This window comes from Equus przewalskii, chromosome 30 (genome assembly GCF_037783145.1).
Source record: "Equus przewalskii isolate Varuska chromosome 30, EquPr2, whole genome shotgun sequence".
Lineage (NCBI taxonomy): Eukaryota > Metazoa > Chordata > Mammalia > Perissodactyla > Equidae > Equus > Equus przewalskii.
Genome location: NC_091860.1, coordinates 12,384,139 through 12,409,755, shown reverse-complemented (window position 1 = coordinate 12,409,755; position 25,617 = coordinate 12,384,139). Strand labels below are relative to the sequence as shown.

The following is a 25,617-nucleotide window of genomic DNA, read 5'->3' as shown; positions in this document are numbered from 1 at the left end:
TCTGTGCATGTGTTTGTGTTTTGCCTCAGTTAATGAGAAGACCCCTATGAGTCTTTATATATTAAGTTCTAAAGTTACTTCCCAGCCCCTGTGGCTCCTTGTGCAGTTCTTTCTTTGCCACATGTCCCAAAGAGGTGATAATAGCAAGCTTGGAGGTTTTGCTGTGGGCAGGACTCAATAACCTCTGGCTGCCTCTCCCAAATAAGCAAAAGCTTACTTTTTTTTTTTAAAGCATTTTATTGGGAGACAGGGAGTATATTCTGAAAATAACACAATAGGAAGTAAAATAATTCACTAACCAAATATTTATTGAGTACCTACTCTGTGCCAGGTGCTGGAAATACCATGGTGAGCACAAACGGACATTGGCTTTTTATTGACCACTAAGTCTGGGGAGAAGTGATGTGCAGAAGGCAAGAAATAGACTTTAAGCAAATAATCACACAAATACATGTGAAACACCAGCTGTGACAAGTGCGATGCAGAAGTGGTTCCTAGAGCAAGTCTATAATACTGTGGTTTAATCTAGGCAGGGAGCCTGTGAGAAAGACTTCCCCTGAGGAAGCTTATCTGGAGCCAGTATCCAGAAGATAATGTGGTAGATTGATTGCAAAATTGTCCCAATTATTTCTGTCCCTTTACAAGGTGACTTTGCAACCCCTCCCACCAGGAGAATCTATTTCATGATTCTTTTTGTCTGGGCTGACTTTGTGACTTACCGTAGCTAATAGAATGTGGAGGAAGTGATGTTGAGTCAATTCTGAACTTAGGCTTTAAGGGGCCTTGTGCATGACTATTCACCCTCGGAAAATCCTGACGCTGCTTTGAATACGCTGGGCTACGCTGTTGGAAGATAAAAGACACATGGCCCAGTGTCCCCTGACACCTTAACTAACAACTAGCTAATTGCCAGATACGTGAGAGAGGTCATCCAAGACTAGCCAGGCCCCAGCTGACCTGTTAAGCAAGCACAGACCCAAGAGTGAGCCTGCTGAGATCAGCTGACCTGGCCCAGAGCAGGCTGACCCTTAGATCTCGAAGCCATAATCAGTGTTTGTTGTTTTAAGAGACTGAGTTTTGAAATATTTATTAGCCATAACAGCTAACTAGTATAGATGAGAAGGCATTAACTAGGAAAAGAGCTTTATAGACAGAGGACAGTGTGTGAAAATCTGTGTGTGAGGAGCAAACACAGCAGGTCCCGGGAATGAAAGAAGACCCATGTGGATGGATCATAACAGCCTGGGGAAACGACGTGAGCTGGTTCTGAGCGGGTAGGGCCAGGACTATGCAGAGACTTGTAGAACACGTTAAAGACTTGTCTTGTTTCTAAGAGCATTGGGAGACCACACGAGGATTTTAAGCAGGAAGGCTGCATACCTAGACTTGAGTTTTGAAACATGTCTGAAGTATGAAGAACGAATTCCATGGGGCCAGCATAGAAACAGGGCAAATGTTGCAGTTGTCAGGCAAGAGACCATAGTAGTGTGCACTAAGTTGGTGATGGGGACATGGCCACAACCTTGCCCAAGTCCAGGAGACTCCACTGTTCATTCTGTGGTTCATCAGAGTGGCTGTCACTGGATTCGTGCAGTGTATCCTTGGGATCTGGACGTGGAGAGAAATGGGAGGATTTGAGACATGGTTAGGAAGTAAGGTATCAGGTGTCGGTGATGGGATATTGCAAACGGTGGTTTTCTAGGGACATATTAAGGTTGACTTCTAGGTTTCTTTTCTGGTGGATGATACCCATTGTTGAGCTAGAGAACAATGAAAGATCAAATTTGGAGAGAATGGTCATAAGTTTGGATTTAGACATGCTGATTTCAAAAGGCCTTTGAGATTCCCAAGAAGATATCCAGTCGGCAGTTAGGTAGATGGGGCGAGGTCTGGTTGGAAACATGTTTTTGAGTCATTTGTGTGTATGGGGTCCAAAGGCTTGAAAGATCTATCTTCAAAGAGAGAATCTCCCCAGGTTTTAGGCTACTGGTTCAGAGTTCCTGATGCCTTCAGAGATGGTCACTGAGCTCTCCAGACTTTTGTTCCCAGAAATTATTTCTGAATCTGAGACTCACACATCATCTCTTCTTTCTGGCTAACAGTGGGCTACTATCTCCTTTGCATATTATTTAATCCCAAAGAAACAATAAAAACAAGTGCTATTTTTTGAAACCACTGGACTGAACGCCATTTATCTAAGTGGAATTCTGGGCTACATGAAAATGATCACTTTTGTATTTTTCATTACAACAATAAACTTAAAATTCAGGAATCATTTCTTCTTCAGCTTATTTCTCTAATCTAGTGTGTGATAGATCCTAACACTTGCACTTCTGAATATATCCCATTCACTCCTCGGATCTTTTTTGGTCTATTTCTTGGTCTATTTCTTGGCCCTTCATTTGCCTCTAGTTTCATTTTTCCCCAATACATCTTTTAGACAGCTGCCAGAGCGCTTTTTCTAAAACGCCAGTCTGACTATATCACTATCCTGAAGTTCTCTCGGGATAAAGTGTCAGCTCCTGGGGACAGCTTTCTAAAGCTTTCTGACCTACAGCTATGGACTTTTCCAATCTAATGTCTTGCCACTGATTTCTCCACCCCTGCCCAAATCTACTGGCCTTATAGGACTGCTTTCGTTTCCTTGACTGTAGTTCCGTGATGCTTTAAAATAGGTTTCTAGGGAGAAAAGCATACAAAACAGCCTGCACTTGCTTAGTGATTGGCCAAATCAAAGCCATGAGTAATAGCTCTGAGCACGCACAAAGGCACCATTAGAAAGATCATGTTAAACAAATAGCCAAGTTGCTTAGGTTGATATAATGGTAGCTGAAATTGAGCTTTTGGTAGCTGCAATCAAATTGGAGTTTCAGGATCACGTTTGCTTCGTGCTTATAAAATTGTTATTCATACATATTTGGTTATTGCTGTATTTCATGGCTCATTCCATTTCAATAGTGAACCTAGAATTTATTTCGTGTTGCTATAATTACTCTTTAAAAATATTTAAATTCCGTACCATAGTACTCAGTTCTTAGTCACGACTACTCATTTTATTCCATTCTTCTCATGAAGTAGAGCAAATATTTTATACAAAGAGCCATTATCTATTTTTCTTGGAATTCCTCTTTTCCTTTGAAAGGAAGGCTTCTTTTACTTTGAAACTTCTCAAGATTATTTTGGCATTATTCATCTGTTCTGTTCCAAATGGTTTAAAAACATTCATCATTTCTGTCCGACAGTAAACAACAAAATACTGCTTTAGGTTTAAAAGACAAAGAAAAATGTCTTTGGTTTCATTTAAGGCCTTTAGAAAGAATTTCTGTAAAGTTAGCACATAATAAAAATTTGGAAACAGAGGATAACCCCAAATCTGGAAGGCAATTACCAGCAAACCACGGGATTCACTGCATACCTGTGTAAAGGACTGCATGACACAACTCCCAGTGTTTTAATAATCTCCAGAAACTTCTCGATCACAGCTAATAAAACACAATGGTCTAGCATCCAATATGTTTTTACTAAAGTATATGGCATTTTATACCTATATTCCAAATGTAATTATCTTAAAAACTTGGTAATGTCTTTGCAGATGGGAAAATACTGTTGTATATAGAATCAGTAGTGTTGAAAGTATTTTTGTTTTAGAAATAGTCTCACAAATCCTTGTCATCATTAGATCCAAAGTATGTGCTTGACAATGTTCATTTAAAATTCTTGGCTCTTCTTCCTTCCACTTAATTCTTACAATGTTCCCTCCTGTTGGCACTGCCTTCATTAGGCTGGCCATCTGTTGTAATTCAAATCAAGCCTGATTTGCTGCAAATGAGTTAAAACCCTGCTAGGGAGTCACATTGTGATGCACTGAAGGGCTGCGCTTTATTGAATGTGGCCTGGGAGATTTTCTGGGTGTGTATTACACATATTGACAGCTGTTCTTCCATTCCTCCATTCATTGTCTCATCACATTTCTGAGTAAGCTGGAGGGCACTGAATTCATTGACGATGCCCCGCAATGTTGCTGTCTTCATTATTCCAAATATTTTATTTCAAAAATTCATACATTTCAACATGTATATATTTTTTACTTTCTTAATTATTTTCTAATCTCCAAACTGTTAGCTTTATTCACAGCAACACACTGTTTTAAAATATAAAAACTTTCAGCTCTGAGTTTCAGGGACTCTAATATCCAAATGTATCAGTCATATTTCATCACCATCTTCAGGCCAACTTTGGGGTAATTTCAAATAAAATTCAGTGCTTTCATGGTCTCTGAATTTTTGTCTCTTTTAAAGCCAGAATTGGTAATCAGTGTAATGGTTAAGTGCACGGATGTTGGACCCGGCTGCCTATGTTTGAACCCCAGCTTTATGTTTACTGGCTGTGTGCCCTTGGGCAAGTCATTTGACCTCTCTGTGCTTCAATTTCCTCATCTGTAAAATGGAGATAATAACAATGCATGAATTTTAGGACTCATTCTTAGCATTCATGTTGAGGATAAAATGAGAAAAGCAATTAGAAGAGTTCTTGGCCTGTGGTAAATAGTATACAAGTGCTGGCTTTACTTATAATCTTGTATTTCAAGCATAAAAATAGAAATACCAAAGATTCTTAAAACTTTTTGAGTTGCAGAAACCCTTTTTACGTTGAAGGTAATTTTTTGTTTGATATTATCCATCACTTACTTTAATGAATTTCAAACCACGGACAGGATCCTGGCATCAAATTGCATAATTCTCTAATAACTATTGATAGTAGATGTACAATGATTAGTTATTGAAGAAAATGAAAGGCTAGATTATTCTATGCTTCTGAAACTTGGGACTCCACCGGATGGACAGGGGGATGGGAAAGAGAAGAAATGTCTGGAATTTTTTTTGTGGAAAATGGGTAGAATGATTTGTTTTAAAAATAATTTTCAAAAATTAGAGTTACCCATAAAGAAGCCATAAGAACAAGTGAAGAAGAGTAAGAAATCTGTTAGCCAAATGGTACCAAGCGCTGCGTGTGCCAACATGAATCACCGAGTGTGCGTCTTTGGGTTGGCAGCATCCCCACTGGACGGAGCTGATGCAACGGCAATGTCATCGGCAGGTCAGTTACAACAAAGGGATCTGAGTTTTTCCTGGCTTTTGTTCTCTATCTTGATGAAAATGAGTGTTGTGAATTATCACAGAAAATAGAGAAATTTGCCTCGTTTTTCATATATAGTTATTTCTCACATACTTTTGGAAGTCCTCTGTTTCCATCTACCACTTTTTTCCCGTTTGGGAAGTTGGAGTGACTCATGCCCCACTCATTGAAGCTCCTCATTCTGTGTTTGTGTGTACTCCACTAGAGTGAGTGTGTGTGTGTGTGTGTGTGTGTGTGTGTGTTTACATGTATTCTTTAAAAGGAAGGAAATATGGGGCCTGCCCGGTGGCGAAGTAGTTAAGTTCGCACATTCCGCTTCTCCGCGGCCCGGGGTTCGCTGGTTCAGATCCCGGGTGCAGACATGGCACCGCTTGGCACGCCATGCTGTGGTAGGTGTCCCACATATAAAGTAGAGGAAGATGGGCATGGATGTTAGCTCAGGGCCAGGCTTCCTCAGCAAAAAAGAGGAGGACTGGCAGTAGTTAGCTCAGGGCTAATCTTCCTCCAAAAAATAAATAAATAAAAATAGAAAGAAGGAAACAGAAGCAGTTTACAAGAAAAAGTTAGTTCTTTTAGAGACTAATTAAATATTTAAAGTTATGTATTATAATTAGACATTAATTTATTTACTGAACAAGCTTTAACATTTTTTTAACTGCCTACAATGTGAGACATGCCAGGTGGTAGAGAAATCATGATAAGAAACAAAGCAAAATTTCTTCCCCCAAGAGGGTCAGTATGGTGAAGACACAGGCAGCAAGAAACTGCTATAAAACAAAGAGTGAGGTGCTCCATGGGGCGGTGCGCAGGTCCCAAAGAGAGTACAGGGAGGGAGCAATTGCCTACTTATTTCTAATGAGAAAAAAGATCTCTCTTCACATGACATAATAGGGGTCTAAACAAGCTGTCAAATATTTTTAAAGGCAATCATTATTTGGGTAACATAAGCATTCTAGCAAAGCCAAGAAAACTTCCCACGGAGGCATAACCAGGCAGAATTTGCCGTGCTCCCATATGCAATTTTACGACGCAGCTAAAATAATCTACCCAGTGTAGTACTGGTACAGTTCTAGCCGAAAAGCTAAGTTAGAGGCGGATTGCATAAAAGCTTAAGGAAAGTGAAGACTGTCCCATTGATCACAAAAGGATGATTTTTAGAAATCAATGTGTTATAGCAACTGGCTAGCTATTTACGAAGAAAAGAATTCTCAGCCTCACACTAGATGCCAAACTGATTGCAGGTGGGTTAGGAGCTAACTGTAAAATAAAAAAAATAGAAAAAAAGGAAATTTTATCAGATATGGAAGGACTTTTCAAGCATGACACAAAATGTGAAAGTCTAAAAAGATAGATTTGAGTAATGAAAATAAAAACTTAATGGACATCATGAAAAAATTTAAAGGACAAAAAAACGGAACAATTTGCAACATGTATTTCTTAAAAGGGCTTTACTCATTAAAAAAATAAATACACCGAAGATTTTTAAAAAATGCATATACACATTAAAACATAAATGTAAATATAAATATTTATAAAGACTGAAAAGATATACAGCAAAGCTTTGACAATGGTTAAGCATATAGTGAGATTATGAGAATTGTAATTTTTTTCTGTTTGCTCATGTTTTCTAAGCATTCTTCAATGAATATGTTATAAGAAAAACATACAATAATAGTAAAAGAAAAATAATAGGCACTCTAAGAAAATACTAATGTAAGCATCAATTTGGCATATCCCCTCTGAGGGTGTTTAGCAATATTTATCAGAAGCCTTACTATTTCACATACCCTTTGCATGAGTAATTCTTTTTCTAGCAATTTAATCTGAGGAAATAATCAGGAATGTGTAAGAAAAATGTAGCTGCAAGAATATTCCTAACATTGCTGTTCAAAAGAAAAAGAAATGAAGACAAACAGAACATTTCGCAGTAAAGTCCAGGCCAAATAAATGTGGAAAGTGTCCTCAACGGAATATTACGAAACCATTAAATTGTTATTGCAATGGCGTGGAAATATTTGGGATGTATTTTCGAACAAAAAAAGTCATATTATGAAAAACAATTCAGATAACATTTTTATAAACTCTATAGTTGATATCTATATTTCTACTTTCACTCTATTTATATATATTAAAAACATGTGAAAGCTGTTATCTAAAATAATAGTGGTTACCTCTGAGTAATGAGATTCCAGGTGATTTTTAATTTTATTTTTGCTTATTTGTATTTTTTAAAGTTTCTTCCATAAACATATATATATATATTTTTTTTTTTTTTGAGGAATATGAGCTCTGAGCTAACATCTGCTGCCAATCCTCCTCTTTTTTGCTGAGGAAGACTGGCCCTGAGCTAACATCCGTGCCTATCTTCCTCTACTTTATATGTGGGACGCCTACCACAGCATGGCTTGCCAAGCAGTGCTAAGTCTGCACCTGAGATCCAAACTGGTGAGACCCAGGCCGCCGAAGTGGAACGTGCGAACTTAACTGCTGCGCCACCGGGCCAACCCCTATATGTTTTTTGAAATAAGAAAAAAGTGCTTTAAAAAAGACAATCATTTTAACTGACACTAGTATTCAGTGAGTTCATTATTGGGTTTGCATTCATGATTTTGGAAGTACAAATATGAAGAAGACTTCTGTCTCATGACATGCTAAGAACAAACGCTGGGAGTCTTCCTACATCATGGTCCTTATCGATATTCCACATCCCCTTAAAATGAGGTCAATGAGATATATTTCTTTACACGAATTATCTTTGATGAGCTCTGAGAAAGATCCGGCTTATATTAAATTCTGTTATTAGGGAGTAATTTTATAGCAAGGTTTGAATATCATTGCTGAATGACTGATTTTTGTAACAAATATAGTCATACTTGTCTAGAACTGTGCAGTTTACACCGTTCTTCTATATACACTATCTTATTTTCATGCTCCTAACAGCCTTGGAATATGAATAAGGTATTTTTACATATGAGGAAACTGAAGATTCAAAACATAAATGAATCAGGGTCACCCAGCTGAGAGCCAGTGGAATTGGCCTTAAACCCAGGGCTTCTAATGGAGGACAATCAAGAGGGGGCAGATCCCATACTCTTCACCACACCACTTTGAAAACATTTAAAAATGTCCACCTAGGTAAAAGTTCAAACCTAATCTTACATTGCCCCATGCCCCATTCCTATTTAGAAAGCTACTTGTCCGAAGAGCCTGTTAAGGTCACCTCAGTTAATCCATCGTATGACGCTTTATCTAGAAGAACCAGCCTATGCACAAAAGCCGTGAAATGCTCACAGGTTATAAAGAGTAGACTAGGGTAGATTAGAGCTGTTGTGTCATTACATCATGGCCATTCTAAGAACAACCGCAGCCACCTTTACTGCTATATTTGCTGGGTGCATCCCTTACATTAGCACACCAACAAGCTGTGAGATAGGCTCAATTCTCCCCATTAGACAGATGAGAAAACTGAGGATCTGAAAAGCACCATTGGTCACATAACTAATGAATGGCAAAAGTGGAGTTGGAATTCAACTCTGACTCCACGCTCTTTCTACTACCCAGTTCTGCCTTCCTCGACTCAATGTACACTTGGATCGTGCAGAGAAAATATGTGTCTTTCTGGTGCTAACAGTGTGAGTTTCAGAGCACCGGGTTCTGTTGGAGAGAAGACTGTGTGTTCATTAAATGGTGATCTAGCCCATTGCCAAGGGGAAAGTTACATCACTAGAGAAAAACAGCTTTTCATAGACAAAGGGAAGCCTTGGGGCCTTTTCAATTTTCCTTTCCCCTTTTGTACATTTTTGCTTTACAATTAATAATTTCCTAAATCTCCTTAATGTAGCTTCTATCATTGAGAATGAGGTCCTCCAAAAAAGAAAAATAGTCAATCAGGAAAAAACTATATTGTCTTCTCTTAAGTTTTTGATGAGGTCTCTACCATCTGAACAGTTTCCTGTCTGGCAACTAGAGAAGGACCCTTTAATAGTTCAGATTAGGATGATTCCAAATATTTGGAAACACAGTATATGTGTTGGTGCTCTGGTTATTGCTCGTATGGCCTGTAATAGAAATAATCTTTGTTAGAGCACAGACTGAATAAGATCTCAAATCAGGTCATGAGACACTGCAATTGCATATCTTACTTGTTGACAGTTATTTACAAAATACTAGTTACAAGTTTTGGTGTTGAGAGAACTGGATTTACCGGATGAAAGCTGTAACTTTCAGTTTCAGTACATGCTTAACCATATTTGCTGCTGTTGATCTCCTGGGACCAATAGTATACAAATGTTAGTATTCCAATGTGAAGGATGACAAAATGATCTTATCAATTTATATGAAAGTGGGGTAAGTTGGGTGATAAAGTATACAGATTTAGAATAAAATCCAACTATATATGTATATGTCAGTACACAAAATACATACGTATGTATGCATATACACATACATGTATGTATTCACACACATATACTTTCCATATACAAATGTGCATGTGTGAGAATATATACAATTTTTTTCAATATTGAGCACTTTTTAGTTAATTGGAGATCCTGTTTTCATGACTTCCAAATCACTTTTTAAAAAGCTCAAAGGGACGTAGAAACAGCAACAGGGGTAATTTCCCCAATCGTATGCTTGTCAATTCTTAACGAATCAGGTGTTATGATTCTCTTTCAATTTCTGTTTCCTTCCCTCCCCCTTTGACTTTTTCAGAAGAGCAGAGACAACGGAAGAGCAAAATAGTTCCGAGAGTGATGCTTTCCATTTCTTGATTTGCTTTGTAAACACGAACTTGATACTTGAGAAAGGAGTTATCAGTCACAATTTTAGAAGTGGAATTTTAGAACTCTTCTAAATTTAAACAGTTCCTGGCTTATAAATAACAGACAGTTACAAATGTTTATCCCTTATCTGCAGGGCTGGAGCCTCAGCTATTCCCATAAAAGCTGTCACGCTGTGGGCAAAGGAGTCAGGAACGAGCATTTAAAGCTTCTCCAGATTCAAGAAAGGAGGGAGGGAGGCGCTGTGTGGATCAGGTACAGGAATCTGACGTCGGCAGATTTGGTGCGTCCGTGTGCGCGGATCAGATATCTTTCAAGCTAAAGGCTTTTTTTTTTTCTTTTTAAGTCTTGTTTTACTTTCCCCAACATCCTACCAGTTAGAAAGCTCTCTTGCTCGTTCCTTCTCTCTCTGCAGGATGCTGTTAAAAAATGCAAATGCCTTAGGGATGTTAAAGATTCTTAGTCATTCACATCTTAGTGTAAATTGGCTCGAAAAGGTTGCTTTTCTTAAAGCACCTAAAAGAAATAAAGGATACCAAGTTTGCTGGGGTTAGGGAAGAATTTCGAGAGGTGAAGCAGTTCAGAGGACTGGGGATGCTGAGTCTGCAGTTTCAGCCATACTTTCATGGGGGGCAAGGAGGGTGGGAGACAGGATACAGCCACGAGGCTCCAAAGTTGGGACAGAAAGGCAGAAAGAGAGTAGCGTGGTGCCAGAATAAACTGCCCACTTTGAGAATCTGTCTACATCTGGCCATGTCTCAAGGCTTTAATTTTCAGTTTAGAAGGGGAAAAAATGATCCATTCAAACATCTAATTCTTTTCCCCCTGGCAGACAAACTTCTAGTTATCCTCTTACTTCAGGCAGGGAGGGAGAATAATCCTCATCTTAATTGGTGCAGAAGTTTCCTATTTCCTGTTTTTGTTGTACCACGGGAAAATTTTCCATACGTATCTGCAGTACATTACAGACTCTTAAAACATGAGAAAAACTGGAAGAGTCCCGTTAGCTCCCTTCATGTGTGAGCCATGTCCCAGAGAGAAGTTCTTGAGTTTTCAGAGCAAACTGGTGGCAGAGCCAAGGATAGACGCCATCTTGCTGGGTCTGTAATATTAAATAATCAATGCTTTGTACAAAAATATGGAAAGCTAAGTAATAACAATGGGCAAAAGTGAACTAATTTAACTCACCAGTTTCACTTTCCTAAAGTGTTGTGTTTTCAAACAAATTTTTTGCAAAGGTTTTCGAACTTAAGCATGTGTAGAGTGCCTGTTGAGCTGGTTCACACGCGCCTTATTCGCCACCATCCGCTTTTTTTAATTCTTGTGGTGGCTGCCTTGCTGTCTCAGTCTGCTGCCTCTCTTTGCTCCTGTGCTGCTTCTCACTTTTCAGGGAAGAGAGGAGGTGGTGGGTGGTAAAGTTCCTGTTCCTCTTACAACTTCCTTCTCCTCTGGGAGGATACCCGCTAGTGCGTTCAATGCCCAGGGGCTGTCAAGCTTTGGCCCTTTGGGCCAGGCCTGCCCTGTCATGCACCAATTTACATGAAATAATTAGGATGTCATTTTGTCTAACAGGTGAAAATGAAATTAAGAACTGAATTTGCATTCACCCTTGGGTATACTCCCCCAGAACTTTGCGGGGTGTGATACTTTTATGGTTTTTACATGCCATTGACAGTCTTCTTAGGTGGTCCTCTTCTAATATGGTTTCCTTTACATGGACAGATTTATGGTGCAAGGCCCCAGGAACCCTTGATATTGATGGGTCAAAAATTATGCAAATCACCAATGGTCTATTCAAAAGTCATGCAATCACCAATGGGCAAGATTTAGGCAATCCATGTCGCAGAATGCATAAAGGTACCTGAAAGGTCCTTCATTTATATGTATAAGCATTTTCATATTTAAATGCATTTTACACTCTGAATAATACAGATAGGGTTTATAAACCCAAATAAATTTAAGTGGTGGTCCTTAAGCCCTCTGAAAGTTTATGTGAATGTGCAGCTTCATAGCTGTCATCAGAATCTCAAAGGGTCCCATGATCCAAACAAAAATAAAAAACCATGAATTCCGATGATAATTGGGTCATTTAAACCATCTCATCAAATTTACCGATTTTTATCTCTGTCCCATTTAGATGCATTTCCTCATTGATTTTCTTCAATTTATGTCTTAAAAGACAAATTCACAGGATTTTCTTACATCAGGTTCCTTTATATGCCGTTGATTGATTTGGGACCATAATTGAGTAAAAAGCAGGCCATAGAGAGAAAAGAACTTTGATATTATAGCAAGATGATTTCTGCTGTGGGAGAATCATGAGCTTTTGAATTAACAGACTGGAGTTCAGCTGTGCCACAAAGGTCACTCAGTCTCTGATCTGTATAGTGGAAAGGGGCATCTATTTTATGAGGTTGTCATGAGGATGACATGAGATTAACATGTAAAGACCCCACCCACCACAGTTCATGACACCTAAGGGACCCAGATTTATTGTGATTTCTCTTCCCTTCTCTTGTATGAAAGAGACTATTGGACTTGGTTTGATTTCGTGAAGTTACGCTCCATGCAAGGACCATAGCCCCAGCGACATTTACCTGTGGGTTGACCTTCTCTTTTTAGGCCCAGCAGGCAAATCCTTTGGACTACAGCTTCCAAACCAGCAAAACTTCACTTTTCTCCTTCTGCATTCTTGTTCTCCTCTGTTGTGTTCTTGTCACCTTCTCCCTGTCTGCTAACCCTGTCCCCTTTCCCAGTATCCACAGGAAGAGTCAATTCATTGTGATCTCAACGTTTCCAAGGACCTCAGAGAAAAAAAGGTATCAAAGGGAAGAAAAAATATAATATGTTAAAAGACGATAATAAATTACACAATTTCATCTCAAATTTTGCTCTGGGGAAAGGTTGACGTGAAACGTTTGAAGAAACATGAAACAGATCCTGAAGTCAGACGATTGTTCACAGTGAAAGGCAATTTTTTTTCAAGCTTCAAAGCAAGGGTTCCTTTTGTCATCTGCTTGATATGTTATTTTTGACACAATTTAACTTAGGAAATTGTTCCAATGCCCTTTAAAAGGGTCTGGGCACATGAGGGTGCTAGTGAAAATGATGAATGTTAGTTCTTAATTGAAAATTTTAAACTATCCATGTGGCAAAGCATAGGAAACGCATTTGCTTTTTTGTAAAAGTTTCAAAAATGAGTACCTCCTTAGGGCCACATTCACAGTCAATAATCAGTAATCGGATGATCTGAGAAATAAGGTGGGAAAGAACGTGCCTTCTGGATCAGTGTTCTTCTAAAAGTGTCCCTTGCAGCTTTGATCTGTCAGACCTTTCAAAGATTTTTTTCTCTACGTTAGATACACTTTATTATTTCATTAAGACCCTTAACATAGTATACCAATTAAAAGTGAATATACCTATGAAAATTACTAATAATTATTTATATAATAAAGAGACCTATTTTTTTTTTTGGCTACACAAAAGTTCACCGGTTCGGATCCCGGGTGTGGACATGGCATCGCTTGACAAGCCAAGACGTGGCATGTGTCCCACATATAGAGTAGAGGAAGATGGGCATGGATATTAGCTCAGGGCCAGTCTTCCTCAGCAAAAAGAGGAGGATTGGCAGCAGATGTTAGCTCAGGGCTAATCCTCCTCAAAAAAAAAAAAAAAAGGGAAAAAAGTATCAGCATTTGATGACAGGATTTGAATACTATGTATGATGATATATATGTTTATTATGAAAAATTTTCAAATAATTACAAATATAGTGTACCCATCTCTTTATCACTCAGATTAAAAAATTATCAGGACTGACATATTTGCTTCCTCTTTCTCTTTTTCCTTTTCCTTTTGCAATTTGCTGAAGTATTTCGAAGTTATTTTACACCTACATATGTCAGGATCTGTCCCTAAAAAAGATGGACTTTAAAAAATAACAATACCATTATCATATCTTATAAAGTAACAATAATTCCTTGGTATCATATGAGTCAGTGCATAATTGATTTCTCTAATAGCCTTAAGAATGTTTTTTGGGGCCCAGCCCTGTGGTTGAGTGGTTAAGTTTGTGCGCTCTACTTCGGCAGCCCAGGGTTCACCAGTTTGAATCCTGGGCATGGACATATATACCACTCATCAAGCCATGCTGTGGTGGCACCCCACATGGAAGAACTAGGATGACCCACAACTAGGATACACCACTAGGCACTGGGGCTTTGGGGAGAAAACAAAAGGAGGATGATTGGCGACAGATGTTAGCTCAGGACCAATCTTCCTCACTTACAGAAAAAAAAGAGAGAGAGAGAGTAAATGAAACTTACAGTAAAAAAAAATTTTTTTTTCATTTGGTTTATTCAAATCAAATTATGAGCATACATTTTAACAAGATGGCTGAGCAATTTCTTGTCATTCCAGAAAATAGAGCAATGGTAGAGAGATGAGGTCTTCGGTTGAAATAACTCGTGAAGATTCTGCAAAGTATACTGCCATGTTCTTAGTCTGAATATCATGGTCCATCAATTAAAAGCAGTAATTGGCAAGATCCACAAAAAGTTGTTTTTTGAATTTGTTTTGTTCTTTAAAAACAAGGGAAATTTACCATCTACCAACATCATGCTGTGAACTGAATGTTTGCTTCCTCTCGAAATTTGTATATTGAAACCTAACCCCTAATGTGCCCATATTAGAAGGTGAGGCTTCTTTTATAAAGACTCTAAACCCACTCAAGAAGGCTCCACCCTCAGGACCTAAACACCTCCCAAAGGCCTCAGTTCCCAAAAGCCCCACCTCCTAATGCCATCACCTTGGGGGGTAGGATTTCAACTTATAAATTTTGTGGGGAAACATTCAGACTGTAGCACAGCCTGAGACCATCATTTCATTTTTTCAGAAGGGCATTTAATCCACAAAAGTAGCAAAGATGTCATCTCAGAATGACAGGCCTTCCCAGGAAACGACATTCAATAAATTGGTAAACATTCCTCAGAATACGGAGTTGAAGACTGAAAAATAGTTCAAAAGTGGCAATATCAAATGTTGCACTCATACAGTGAAAAATTACATCATCCAGTATACTTAGGATTAAAAGAGGCAGCATCATATGATGGTTGGGCCAACAGGGTCTGGAGCCAGGCAGATCTGACCACTGACTCAACCTTTCTGCACCTCCGTGTTCTCGTCTGTAAAATGGGATAAAAATAGTTCTACTCATAAGGTTCTCGTCAGGAGGCATGTAATGTATCTAACGCATTATCTGGCACATGGTATGGACTTCACAAATTCTAGCTAATTATTAACTTCTAAATTTTCAGGCAGCATGTCCCAAAGAACATGAATTCAGCCTCTCGACTGGACTGGGTTTTCACAGGAACTTAGAGGGCTGGTGAGGGAACTCCATTTTTATCTCCTCAAAGCAGATGATTGTTCTCTTTGCCTGCTGATACGAAGAGCAGCCAGAATTAATGATATCTCCAGGGGGTGTGTTTGAAAGGAGTAAGATTAAATGTGGACGGGGTTATTTCTTTCTTGTTTGTTAAGCGCGTCTTGTACGAAGTCTTTCTAAATGTGCCTCCCAAGTCACGTGCTAACTCATATTTTCTAAGCTTTTTCATAATATCCTCCTAATTTTTCTAATGACTGGTTGGTAAAAACAAATTCAGGTTTACAGATTGAAAAACCTAGGCACAAAATAATTGTTACGTGCTTAACATAATAATAGCTGACAGTTATGGAGACAATCTTCTGAATGCTTTATATTTATCTTGACTTGTATGATCCTCAGAGTGGGCCTGGGAGGGCAGTGTGATATCATGTCCATTTTAAAGACAAGGAGACTGAGGCCCAGAGAGGTTAAGAAACTTGCCCAGGATCACTTAGCTGGTAGGTGGGAGGTGGAGGTGCCAGGATTCATGCTGGGCAATCTGGCTCCAGGGTCACTGCAGTATCAGTGGAAGGTTCTCTAAATTGAACCCTTGTACTTAAAGAGCAGCCCATCACCATGGGCTGAAATTAGGAGATGACGGGGAGCGGGAGGCTGCCCTGCTCCAACACCTGTGAGCGGCCACACCTCTTCTCTGTGCGGCCCCTGAGCCTGGAATGCAAGCCAGAGGCGGTCTCCGCCCCTCCTCCCACTCCAGAGCCCCACTGTACCTCTTTGTTGTTCCACAAAGATCTGTTTGTTTGATCTTTCCATCTCTTCATTGTTTCAGTCTAAACTGAGAGCCAGGGATGAAGGCAGAGGAGGAACTGAAACCAAACCTTCAGAGGGTAAGACACGCCAATGCTGGAGTATCTCTCTGACTCCCCTACGCTTGTCAAGTAGACGTTTCCTCAAAATGCCTCCTAACTGTGCACGTCTTTTTTTTTCCTTCTTGTGCCTTTTAATCTGATTGATTGTGGGGATATCAGTTGCTTGTATGTCTGGGGGAGAAGGTCTGTCCGTCTGCCACATAAAAGCTGTGGTGGTGGCCTAGCTGTATGCATAACCCCAAGTTGACTGAGGACGAGATAAAAACATTCTTACATATTGCGATCTTGTAGTTATGAAGGGCCTAGAGAGGTGCCTTCAGAAGAGAGAAATAGCTAGAAAGATCTTACAGTTTGAGCAGAAAAAGTATCCTGGAGGGTAGAATTCAAAAGTTCCTATTCTTTGAAATCCTTATTTTTATTCTTTTACTTGCTTTAAATAATAATAGCATCTCTTGCAGATTAGATTTTGATGGTGGCGTGTTTGTCTTCCTCAGAATTTCTGACCGTTATATCAGCTAGCACAGACCCCTGGTTTTGCCACTTCTCAGAGATTCCACAGTGCGGTACCCGCTCTGGTAGTTGCATGATGGATGTGGCCTGAGAGGCTTCCCTGAGGAGGTGAGCTGACTGAGGGAAGGGACAAAGTTCCCAACAACAAAACAGTAAGCATCTGACGGAGAACGGTGAATTCACAGCCGGGTGAGCAGAGGCATGGGGCATGAAGGGCTTGGCGTGGGTGTGGCAGGGGGGCTGGGCGTGCAGCAGGTGGGTGACATGGCTGGGAGGGCCTGGGAGACCGGAAAGAGGCTGAGCCGGGAGAGGCCTTTTGTGCATAGCAAACTGCTTTAACTTCCTTGCCAATGCCAGGGGGAACCAAGGAAGGGCTCCTTCTGTACCCTGTCCACGGGGACAGCTGTGATTGCAGGTTTGTTTTAGAGCATTGCCCTGCTTTCTGGGGAGGGGAGCACAGCCAGAGAGGACCCCATTGCAGTTATCCAGGTGAGGGGTCATTAGGTCCTCAGGTGAGGTGATGGTGGGCTTGGAGCCCTGAGCACAGATTCCACAGGCACTTAGGAAGTGGAATCGAGAGGACATGGTGATGAATTGAATGTGACAGGCAGGGGAAAAAAGAGATCTACGGTCATTTGTATAATTAAGTTTTGGCATTTAGGATTCGCTCTGTTATTGCCAGTTTTGACCTACTTAGCAATCAAAACAATAAGATGGACAAGTAAACAAAGAAGTCCAAAGCGATGGGTTCAGTCAATGATGCAGGACAGGCCGGAGCTGGGTTCTGAGGGTCAGGAATCAAGAAAAACGACTAGGACACCCAGAACACGGACGGACTCAGGCTTCCAAGACTGGGGCTCTGACCAATTCTGCCGGACACCTTCCGCCTCGCCCTGGGCTGTTTTCAGGATGGCTCTGCTCCCATCGGTGTGTGAGCCCTGCACATCCTTGGGGTCTGCCCAAACCTCTCCTCAGGCCAGAGCTTATGAAAAAGAACAGTAAACCTATGGAGAAGGAAAGCAGGGTCATTCAATCCGTCTAAAGAACGAGCCGGACCAGCCGTGCTCAGAACACACCCCCCAACCCCCCGACACGCACACACTGAAGGGTGCTTTATTTGAAGTTAACTCGTAGAAAACAAAGTGTCTACAACACTTGTTACTAAACGTTGATGTTCTCACACTCAGGGGTCTCCTGATGCACAAGGATGTCTTTCTCTCTGACATGCTTCTGTCACTTCTAACGTGTTCTCCGTCTATTCCTCATGGAACAGGAAGGAAGCCTGAGACTCTTTTTACAGAAGGGGAAGAACTCTGGACAATTTTTTCCTGGAGTCCTGTTTTTCTTCTGGTCCAGTTTAATGGAGAAACAGTAAATGTCCACTCAGATTTCTCCAGAGACTGCTTCCCTCTCGCTTCAAAGCATAAGATTCATCAATGATATTAATCAAATAAAGATCTGATCTGTTTCCTCTACGTGGCCCTTTAAAAGAACCAACTAGAATTGCTACCAATAGATGAGTGTGTAAACATAATGTTAAAAAAATAAACTGATGCCAGTTGCATGATGTATCTTAAATGCAAATGTCTTCCAGACCAAAATGACTAGTGTCTCTAGGGCAAAGATATAAATAACCTGTGCTTACTTTTCAACTCATGAAGGAGATGGCGAAAGTAATGAGCTTTTAATAGTTTCATAAATACTGTGTCTGAAAATAGTTCACGAATATTTGGGGACTCATTTATGAAACGCTTACATGTTATTTCAGTCAAGTACACATGTTGTCACAGTTTAGTGGCTTGCAAAGAGTCCAATCAATGGCAAGATTAAGGAGAAGGGTACAGTTTGCATAGGCATGAATTTAGGTACGAGAAGTTTCTCCTTGCTTGTAAAATGTCTGTAGTTCTGACGTCTTACTCTATTTGCATGAAGGTAACTGAGGACCAAAAATGCAATGGGCGACATGTTGTGTAAAATACAAGACCCCCTCAAATTCCCATTTTGGTTACACACAGCTAAAGATGAAGTTGCCTTCCCCACTTTCTTTTTTTTTGTTCCAAATCTGTCCTCTGAAAGGAGGCTAACTGTGCACCCCATGAGGAAATGCATGTTTGAAGCCCAGGCCGCAGCAGTCGCTGTGTTAAGTGGTAAACACTTTTGGTCCAACAGTCCTGGAGTGGAGTCCTGCATTCCGTGTAGGACGCCAAAGAGGAAGTAATAACACATTTTAATGTTGTGGCTCTTCTTTGAAGTCGATATTAGCATGGGGTGAGGTGCTTGGCAGCTATTAAAATCTATCACAGAAGAAATTTTAGCTCCCATAAAGATTCATCCTTTTTTTCTCAGTTGATTATCGTTCCCAATTCTGATTCTAGGCAGCCACTATATTTGCTAAAATTAGTAGAATCAAGGCTTCAATAGTTTTAGACTGTATTTATATGCTGGGTGTTTTAAAGTAGCCCAGAAAGTTACTAGGATGTCTGAATTTTCAGTCTAATTTAATATTTCCTGAAAGGTCTGCCAAAAACTGCAGAGAGGATGTGACAATTTTAAGGGGGGTGGGGCGGGGGACTTTTCCTCTTTCTGTTCAAGATTAGGGCCTACAGTCAGTCAAATTTATTCTGGGTTCTCCTTCGCTAGAAACGACAGCCCAGGATGCTCATGGCCTGGTGGAAGGGCCTTGAAATCCAAGAACCTGCCCCCCGAGTCGGGAGGATGAAAGAGATTTCAACCAACAAGCAAACAGGCTCTTCTCCACACGTTTCATGGGATCGAACGCCTGCTCATAGAGGTGGGTCTACCAGCAGAAGACAACTTAAAGCGTTTGTGAGAAATGACTTCCTTTTTAATGCTGGTCCTTTGTGGAAGCCAATGGTGGAAGCATCAGTCCAGAGGGCTCTCCTGGAAGCCAGTCCTCCATCCTAGTCTCTGCTCTTGGCTGTACTGAAACCATCCTTTTTCTATGTTCTGTGTAAGTAGCTGTTCATTCCATTTATTCGGCATGAATCATATGCTCACTGGTGTTATTAAATGTTTGGAGGCTCCCGTTCTGTCTCCATAACTGAGATGTAAGTTTAGAGCCAGGTGGTCAAGAGTGATGGCTCCAGCCCCATTGCCTGGGTTTAATATGGGGCTTTGTCGGTGTGTAACCACATGATGCAACTTCTCCAAGCCTCAGTTTAGCCATCTGTGAAATGGGGCTCATCAAAACACTTCCTGTTAGGGCTGTGAAGATGAAATGAGATAGCGTGTGAACTGCTTAGCACGTGCGCCTTGGGGTGTTGGAAGAATTCAGCAAAGGTGAGCTATTATTAGTATGTGTCCTTTTGATGAGCAACGTGTTTTTACTCTACCAAGAGGCCAAATGCCTATAAAATCAGATTATACCATAGCTGTCCATCTTCCTTTGGGTAACTCAAGTTGACAGAGCATGTAGGAGAAGGTAGCCATGTTCATTTGAAGCTGTTTTCTTCTCTTCCTCTTGAAAGGGAGCAGAGAAAAAGAAGTGTGGTCTGGTTCTGAAGAAAACCAGGTCAAGCTTTGTTTCTCATTTAGACATTCTGTGTATAAATGCATATCGTGAGTTCCAGAATTCCTTCGTGACAGCTCCCTTAGTTAATGGGCAAGGAGGATTTTCTCCAGCTAGGCTTCCACAGAACTGCCTCACAAGAAAAAGCCAAATAATTCCTATTTTTGGCCTGGTGCTTAGAAAAAGGGGACAAACTGCTTGTTTCAAAAAACTTTCTGGGACATTCAACAACAGTGTCTTTTTTTAAAAAGGGGAGGAGATCATTTAAAAAGGAAACAGCCCAATAGGCTCTCTAATTTCACTCTATTAAGGTAAAAAAAGGTTTCCTCTCATGTGCTCATTATTAGACATTGCTGCCTTAATTTTTCTGGTTGGTCTCCCAGGATATATAAGAAATGCAAATTACCAATAGGAGAGTGCTGAATCTCTCCGCTGAGCTTCTCTGCTATAATCTGGAGGACTCAAATGGCTGGGTTTCCCTCAGCAGTTCATTAGGATGTGTGTGTCTGTACGTGTGTGTGTGTATGTGTGTGTGTGTCCATGTCGGGGTGAGATCAGGACTGGGCTGGTCCAGGCTGGACCAGGAGTGGAAACTGGGTCTCTGGTTGGCGGAGGGAGAAGCAAGCACACTTGGACTCTCCTCTCTTGGTCTGTCTTGCGGTCACACCTCTTCCCCCGAGACCTTCTCATCTTGCTCTTAAATGTCAAGCCAATGCACCATCTCAAACTTTGCTAAGAAGGCAGCGCGGCTTCTGACAGTGTGCTCAGGGAAAGCGTTTGCTCCCATCTCTTCCCTCTAGGCCACAGTAGGCAACACTTCTGTCTGGAGAAAGTCTGGCTAGTCTCGCCTGTTTGTCCCTACCCTCAAATTTTTCCCTCTCCTGCCAAGGTTTTGTATTTCTCATCTCGCAAACTGAATATTTTTCCTTATCTCTGGTTTGTTTCCTTTGTATTCTTCCGAGAATTTCTTAATTTCCTACCAGAGCGACTGTTTTCATTTTTCCTTCTTCTTCAGTTACACAAAGTCCCTCCAATTTCTCTCTACTCTCAGGGCTCCCGACAGAGGACATATGTGGAAAATACCTCTTTTTCCAGAGTCTCAAGAAAGGAAGTGGCTGTGGGCCGGCCCTGTGGCCGAGTGGTTAAGTTCTCATGCTCCGTTTCACCAGCCCAGGGTTTCACCAGTTCGAATCCTGGGCACAGACATGGCACCCCTCATCAGGCCATGTTGAGGCGGCATCCCACATGCCACAACTAGAAGGACCCACCACTAGAAATACACAACTATGTACTGGGGGTCTTTGGGAGAAAAAGGAAAAATAAAATCTTTTTTTAAAAAAAGAAAGGAAGTGGCTGTTTTGATCAAAATGATCAATCTCTTCCCCTTAAGAAACAAACAAACAGAAACAATAACAAGAGTCGCACACGCCAGACCATGAAGAACCCACTCTACCTGTGCATTTTTTTTATATTGAATAAGATTCCCAGAATTGTATGAAGTGCTGAAAGAACTCAGACAGAAAAGCATTCCAGTTTTAAATGGTCACATTTATGCGTATGCATAAATAAATGAAACTCATAAAGGAAATAATAGCTTTCAATAAAACACATCAAACTGTATCTTCCAATGTGAATATTCTTGTGCTCTCATTCTATCATCTGACTTAACTCATATAAATTTATCTCCCTGGAAGATTTAACTACATATGGGAAAGCCATATAGTTTCATGTTAAAGGGGCCTTTGGTATCAGACCCTTTGAAGTTTAACTCCTGCCTTAGCTACTTTTCGTACAACGGAAACTTGAACAAGCCACTTAACCTTTCCAAGCCTTAGCATCCTCCCTCCTAAAATGGATCTTTTTTTTTTTTTTTTGTGAGTGTGATAATGTGGTTTATAACAAATTATATATTTGGTCTTCATCCAGTTCCTGACACAGGGCTCTTAAAACACTTGGAATTTCCTGTGAGGTGACTGATAAAGGCGTCTTTTGTTATGTTAATGAGGTGACTTTTGGAATCACCTAAGGATGGGGGCTGGGTGCCAGGAGGACCAACTATTAGAAGATTAGAAGGATTGGAACTTGCAGTCCCACCCCTCCCATTTCTGGGGAGGGGAGAGGGTTGGAAGAGGGACCCATCGCCAACGGCTAATGTTTTAATCAATCACGCCTGTGTAGTGAAGCCTCCATCCAAATCCAAAGGACAGGGTTTGGAGAGCTTCTGGGCTGTGAACTTGGAGATTCAGGGAGAGTGGTGCACCCAGGGAACATGGAAACTCTGCGCCCTTTCCCTATACCTTGCCCTATGCATCTCTTCCATCTGCCTTTTCCTGAGTTATATCCTTTTATAATTAGCTGGTAATCTAGTAAGTGAAATGATTCTCTGAGTTCTGTGAGCTGCTTTAGCAAATTACTCAAACCCAATAAGGGGGTCGTAGGAGCCTCAAATCTATAGCCGGTTGGTCAGAAGCACAGGTAACAACCTGGGCTTGTGATTGGGGTCTGAAGCGGGGCTAGAGGGCAGTCTCATGGGGCTGAGTCCTTAACCTGTGGGATCTGGTGCTATCTCCAGGTAGATAGTGTCAGAATTGAGTTGAATTGTAGGATATCCAGGTGGCCTCTAAGAAATGCTTGGTGTAGGGGAACGAACCCCACACAATTGGAATTTGGTGTCAGAATCGTAGTCCATATTAAGGGAGAAAATATATGCAAAGCAAGTGCAGTGCCTGGTGCATGGAAGGTGCTCAATAGAAGATAATCCATATCTGTTGCATGCCTGCAATTTACCAGTCACTGGGCAAGGCACTGAGGACAAAACAGACAGAGTCTCTGTTCTCGTGGCGCTCATAGCCTGGTGCAATTGGTGCAGTTAACTAATGGCTTAGAGAAAAGATCTTCCTCCCTTGGTTCTATCTTATAAAGCACGAAAAGAAATAAAATGGAATATTGAAGATTATCTGGTAAGTTGATCAAAGAAGAGAGCCAGCTTTCTCTCTTTGCACATGTTGTACTCAGTGGCCCATGCTAGACACTTAGGACTAACGTTGACTCTTGCTCTTAACCCCACATCTAATCAGTCCCCAGGGCCGCCTATTGTGTCTTTAAATCCAGATTCTTCTCAAGGGGAGTTTTACAGTTTATAGCATCATTGTTTTGGACTGATTTACCAAAACATCCTCCAAGTTGGTTTACCTAAGTTCTCTCACTAAAAATATATTTATTGAGCACCAGCTCTATGCCAGGTGCTAAGAAAAAAAAGATGAAAGAGAAGTGCTATGATAAAGGTCTACACGGCAAAACAGAGAGGGGCAGGAATGCCTGGTTATAGAGTTGGTGAGCTCAAGAGAAATATCTGGGCTGGAAAGAAATATTTAGGAGTGATGAGGCTCCCTAGGAAAAGTATGTAGAGGGAAAAGAGAAGAATGCTAGGAATTGAACTGGGGGTAGGTGGCAGGGACGGAAAGTTAAGAGAAGTTAGAAAAAGAGGAAGCTAAAGAGACAGAAGGAGCAGCCAAAAATATAGAAAGAGAAACAGAAAACAGGGGTGTCAGGGAAACCAAGAGAAAAGATGGTTTCCAGAGGGAGAAGGGTCAGAAGTTTCTGACACAACTCAGGAGACAGGTAAAGACAGAAAAGTGTCTACCTGAGTTGAGAACCTTCAGTCGTTGGTGCCATTTTGAATGTAGTTCCAGTGGAGTAGTGAGTGGGGGCACCAAGGAAGCCGGAGCCCAATTGGTGGGGGAGTGAATGGGAAGTGAAAAAGTGGAGAAAGCCAGTATGGGTGCCTCCTCCTTTGGAAGAAGGGAGAGATAAGAATGCAAACAACTAAACGCCATGTCCAAGTGACAGCCAGTGGTGCACAAAAGAGGCAGGATGGGCACCAGTTACCCTTGTGGGCTCTGGACCCAGACTGCCTGGCTGTGAAAGCTGACTGCCACTTGCTCTCTGTGTGACGCTGGGCAAGTTTACCTTCAGTGCCTCAGTTCTTTCATCTGTAAAATGGGGATGGTAATAGCATCTTCCTCACTGAGCTGTTGTAAAGGTTAAAGGTGAAGTGCCTGGTAAATGCTCAGTAGTACTAGTCTATTACTCTATTCAGAGTGCTATGGAAATACAGCAGAAGACTCCATCAGTTCTGTTAGGTGAGCAAAGGTAGAGAAAAACTGTGGAGGAGTCTGGGAAGCTGGATCATAAAGAATGAGTAAGATTTTTTTTCAGGTAGAGAAAAAATTCAAAAAGCATATTTGAGAAGTGAGCCCAAATAGATAAACAAAGGCAAGTAAATGTGACATCAAAGGGTGAGTTTGGTCAACACCACAGCGAGAATTTGAAAAGATCCATTTCTAAGATATAAACTCTTTTTTTTGTCTTAAAAACTTTTCCTCTAAGATAATTGTAGATTCACATGCAATTGTAGGAAATATGCAGAGAGATCTCACATATCTGTCACCCAGCTTTCCCCAGTGGTAACTTCTTGTCACAACTAGGTACAATGTCACAACTAGGGAAATGACATTGGTACAACCTACCCACCGTATTCAGATTTCATCAGTTTTACCTGCACTAGTGTGTGTGTTTTTGTGTGTGTTAATTTTATGCTATTTTATCACATATATCTATTTACGTAACCACCACCACAGTCGAGATATAGAAAAGTTCTGTAACAGTTAGTATTCCTCATGCTGGCCTTTCTCAGTTCATTTTTTTTTTTTTTTTAAAGATTTTTTTTATTTTTTCCTTTTTCTCCCCAAAGCCCCCCGGTACATAGTTGTATATTCTTCGTTGTGGGTCCTTCTAGTTGTGGCATGTGAGACGCTGCCTCAGCGTGGTCTGATGAGCAGTGCCATGTCCGCGCCCAGGATTCGAACCAACGAAACACTGGGCCGCCTGCAGCGGAGTGCGCAAACTTAACCACTCGGCCACGGGGCCAGCCCCTTTCTCAGTTCATTTTTAAGGTTTGCTGCTTAGAAGAGAAAGAAAAGGATGATAGAGGAAATTATTTTCTCTCTTTTCCTCCGGTAAAAGAAAAGTCTGCCTTGGGAAAAATTCTGAAATAATTTGGCACCTGCCCTCTTCCCCTTGGGAATGCCTCCTTTACCTTGTGTCTTTGTATTTTCCCAGGAAAATTTCCTCAGCTAAGTAATAGAACAGTAGTTAATTAAACTACTTCATACTCAGGTGTGAATGACTCAAAGATCATTGACTGCCAGAAGAAGCCGCAGTTTTAAAAAGAGGATGCTTGCTAGCCTGAAAACAATTCTTCTAGGTGGTTCATGCAGTCGAACAAAGTGAAATGAAACAATTCCGATAGTGTGGGGCAGGATAATTCGGGGGCAAAGGTTGTAAAAAAGGCCAGCTTTGTCTTGAATTCCGGCCTTATGATATGGTTTCTTGAGCAGGTACTGATTT

The 25,617-nt window shown here is 40.9% G+C and overlaps 1 long non-coding RNA gene across 4 annotated transcripts in view; it reads left to right on the top strand.

Annotated features, from left to right (window-relative positions):
* Positions 1-25,617, top strand: part of LOC103543695 (uncharacterized) — an 84,863-nt gene that overhangs the window by 17,152 nt on the left and 42,094 nt on the right. For 3 of the 4 annotated variants that reach the window (XR_542970.2, XR_542972.2, XR_011535152.1), the window contains exons 1-3: positions 16,066-16,187; positions 16,664-16,868; positions 19,320-19,650. This is a non-coding gene — a long non-coding RNA (uncharacterized lncRNA). Of the gene's footprint in view, positions 1-16,065; positions 16,188-16,663; positions 16,869-19,319; positions 19,651-25,617 lie in introns of those variants that run through there. The other variant, XR_011535151.1, reaches the window with a different exon arrangement.